We start from the raw sequence: 4,254 nt of genomic DNA, 5'->3' as shown, positions 1-4,254 counted from the left end.
AAGAGAAAAGCTCAGAGCCACTGCCAGTGACAAATGGGTCTGGGAAGCAATAGGAAGAGCTGCTGTCTGCAGGCACCAGGGAAAGCTGCAACCTGTCTTGCCACTGCCCATGCCACGGTGCTCTGCTCCATGTAATCTCGATTAGCCACCAGCCTTCGCCTCGCCAGCAAGCTGTCAAAGCAGTGTTCAGCCAGGCAGCACTTACTTGCTGTGATCCTGGGATTGCCACCAATGTCAAGGGGCGCAAAGAAAGGGATGAACTGTAATTTTTTGGAAGTAATGCAGCAGCTAAGACGCATCACACAAGCATTTAAAATAAGGATGCCTGTCCCTGTGAGAAACCTGCATTAATCTTCTGAGCGTAATCCCTGTTCACAACCTCCTCCTCTATGATAAACTGCCGGCCCTTCTGCTTCAGGGCTTGAATGGCTCTGTAACAAAGGCAGGTTTGTCTGATGAGATACAGTTCAAGGTTTGGAACAAACCCTGTCACAGGAAAGCCTTGAAAGAAAGTGACAAAGATGCAACGTTCCTCTAGAGGTGAAAAGCAACTTACAATGAGGACCCTCCTATGCCTTCCCCTTAGGCTCAACCTAGCTCAGCTTGCCATGTGGCACTGCTCATCTAGGCAGATGTTTCTGTTGAACAAGCAGCCGCTGCCTGTTGAGCCAAGCCGCAGACAGGTGACAAAATCAACTCTGATTTAGGTAAGAGTGGCCATACCTCATCTGAGCTTGAAGCGAGAATGAAAAAGTAAAGGAATAGCCCTGAAAAAAACCTGCCAGTTTATACTCTCACATGATTATATGGATGCTAAAAGTAAGAGCACAAAACTGCCGTGGCAATATCCCAAATGCGTCCTTCAATGCTCTCTTCCCTCCCATCAGCATTCTATCGCAGTTGAACTCCTAAGTTCCTTAATTCTACTAGCAGGGGATGGTGCTGTTGGGCCACCAAATCTTACATATCCCCTGTAGCAGCAGGCAGACTGAGAAGCCAGTTGTGTGAGCCAGCTGACAAATAACTGGTAAATGCATCCTTGCCAAATACCTTTCCTAAAAGCTGTGTCATCTCTCTACCAACCGCCACCCTGCAGCCTTCTGGCACATGCAGGTAACATCAGAACCTGGTAAACAGAGGGAAAGCAAAGTAGTACTTTGAAAATATGCATACACTTTCTATAGCGTGGGTTTTGCATCTTGCTGGCAGAGCTATGCCATCAGTAGTGCCTGTCACACACTTGGCAATATCCATGCAAGGTGGCGGGAAGGCAGGTTTCTCCCCTGTGCTGCAGGAAGGAATGGACATCAAGAGGGGCTATGGACTTGCTGGAGGTTAGAACCAATGTGTACCATGTGCCAACAGCAGCAAGGGACCCCAAATCTCACTTACGTGCTCTAACAATCCAGCAGACTCTCTGCAGTGGTATTTGGCTGGAATGCCAGCCTGGGGATGCGGTGTTTCTGGTACGTGCATCTGAAATTGAGCTTTCCTACCTGCTGGTATCGGCACTGCACTGAGATAGATTAACTTGGACAACTGGGATCTGCTCTAGGCCAAGACAGCTCTTGGCAACCTTTCTAGTTAATGCTTGTTTTCCTTTTCCTGTAGTTCCATCTGCTGTTCAGCTGGGTCCTTCGTTTCTTCAAAAGCTTCTTCATGTTTCTGTTGAGTCACGCACAGGGCACTGTACTTTTCAAGCCTCTTGCATGCCACTGTACAGCTCGCAAGCTAGCCTGAGGACAGACTTTGCACGGAGAGGAAAGGATTCTGCCCAGGATCACAAGCCAACGTGTTAGCAAGCACACAGCTGAGCAGAGCAGGTGCCTCATTTTGGGAAAGGAGATGGAGAGACAAATGAAAAGCAGCGGAGTCCATCTTCTCCATAGCAGAGTGTCATGAAGTCCCTTGCAAAAGTCCACGCAGCAGGCTTTGTTGCCTGCTTTTGCAGTCGCAAGGCACCTGCAGGTAAGATGGATAGAACAGCACAGCCGATCCAACGGCCAGGCCTACACATTGGGGGTAGACATGCAGCAACGTCAGATATGATCTAGTGGCTCTTCCAAGGGTTGGCTTCAAAATATATCTGATAATACATTAAATGAGCCTTTGGGATGGTTGCCTGTACATCAGCCTCCTTTCAGCCAAGGTTTATGTACAACCACCAGAAAAGCAGACTAGTCATGCTGTCTAAAGACCTTCCTCAACACTAGCAGGATGTTCTTCCTCACACAGACCTCTGAAATGTGGAGTTTGCAGACCAGAGAAGCAGAGTTGAATGCTGAAACCCTGGTGTTCAAAGCAAGCTTACACTAAAGGGCAAAATTAACATCCGATAAAAGGAAAGGACTTGCTTAAACTCAGGTAGTTTGGTGACTGGTATTACATAAAATCCTAATGAAACGCCAGTCTGGCTTCAGGAGGCATCATATGCAAATTCCTTTGTAGAGGCACCAGCGTCAATATCCTGAAATCCTGTTTGCATGGTCATTTAGATGGACAGTGATGCAGTCTCTTATATTCCATGGTGCTCTCTCCTTGGTATTCTGTACAACTTTAGACTGAAAATGGGGCCTAAGAAGACCATCTGGTTTAGTACAAAGAGTGGAACACAGAACAATTTGCTTTCCTGCATGCAATCTGTATTTAAGAGAGTGCCCAGCAGCTCTGCAGATTTTAGGACTTTAGAATGCTGTAACAGGGAGTCAGGGTCTGCGCTCTCTGCTTTTGCCTTCTCCAGGACATGGCAGCAGAGACTGGTCTAAGGAGAGCAGTGCCAGAACATCCATGTCTCTATACATCCATGTCTCTATACACCTTCCCAGAAGTCACCACAGTGTAACTTCCAAAGAAGGGACAAGGAAAGCCTTCTGGCTGAGTCTGAACACAAGACCAGAGAGAGGTTAAAACATATTGATGGGCTGTCCACTACATTCCATAACGAGCCAACAAACATGCTACATGGTCATAACCTGTTTAAGGGGCTGTGGTTCAGAAGGATTAGCGTTCAATTTTTTACGACAGCCACAAGTGCATTGCCTTAATCCATTCAGCCTTCCTGATAATGACCCTACACAGGTAACCACTCTTCCCCACCCTTTCTACTTTAATCCCCTAATAAAATATATGAACACAAAGCATAGAGAGGAGAAGCCAAAAAATCATCATTTTATGGTCCTGTACTGTCAGGCCAAACCAGGTCTTTGTGCAACCAACTCCTTCTGTGTGCAGGAAAAAACATTTGGCTAGTGATTTGGTCTGTATTTGGAGGAAGCATTGGGTGTAACATTTAAACGCATCTCTCTCCCTAAAGAGTTGTACTAGAAGCAAATGCACATCACACAATGCAAAGGGCTAAGGGCAGTTGCAGGGCTAAGGAATGCCTCAGGGCACATGGCAGTCAAAAAACAACAACAAGGGCAATAAAAGGACTTGGTCATGGTGACACAGGGCTGTGGTTATCAGGGAAGGTCTGTCCTTCAGAACGGAGGCGTTAACCCTGGGAGATACAGTGTCATCAAGCCTTATTCTGTCTTAGAACGAACATGATGGCAGCATGATGGAGACCTGTAGTCCTCCATGGCTGACCCATGTAAACAGATGGCTTGTTGTACTCACAGGCACACTGAAATGCTCTGATCTCCTGAGCAACGGCTGCGGGAAAAGCTGAGTGTGCAGCCCAGCTGGAAGGCACAGAGACTGACCCAAGAGGGTAAATGCGATGAAGATGTCACATGGTACCAATGCTGAGCTGCAAAGTCCTGCTTTAGAGAGTAAGATTGAGAATTGGTCATGTCCTACAGGATTTGGTCTGACCATGGTGTTTTTGTTATGCTTTTACTATGTTTCCCATCCTCCTTAAGGAATGTTTTTTTCCCTTTTATCTTTTCTCTCTAGGCAGCGTTTTTAGAGCTCTTCCCCCACCTCCAGACAACTTGCTAACCTCAGCCTGAACTAGTACTGGAAAGGATAGCAGGCACAAGAAAGAAGCAGCAAAGATTTGGAGATCTGGTGCTTTGTGCTTCTTTAGAAACATTTTGGAAATATTCCTGATCAGCACAACCAGGTGGTTAGAGAGGAATTCACTTGAGGAACACTTCCCAGAGGAGCTGGCAGGTTAACTAGCACTTCTGCATGAGGAGGCAGTGATGCACAGTAAACAGCACCACTCAGTCCTTCCTATAGCCCAGAGCCAGGATGGCAGCACGTTGTTTTAGGAAATGCGGGGGAAACTTAGGTTTAACAGTTGCCCAT

The sequence above is a fragment of the Apaloderma vittatum genome, unplaced genomic scaffold (assembly GCF_000703405.1).
Source record: "Apaloderma vittatum isolate BGI_N311 unplaced genomic scaffold, ASM70340v1 scaffold20290, whole genome shotgun sequence".
Classification (NCBI taxonomy): Eukaryota; Metazoa; Chordata; class Aves; order Trogoniformes; family Trogonidae; genus Apaloderma; species Apaloderma vittatum.
The sequence above is the reverse complement of the archived record's forward strand: the minus strand, read 5'-3'. Positions refer to the sequence as shown.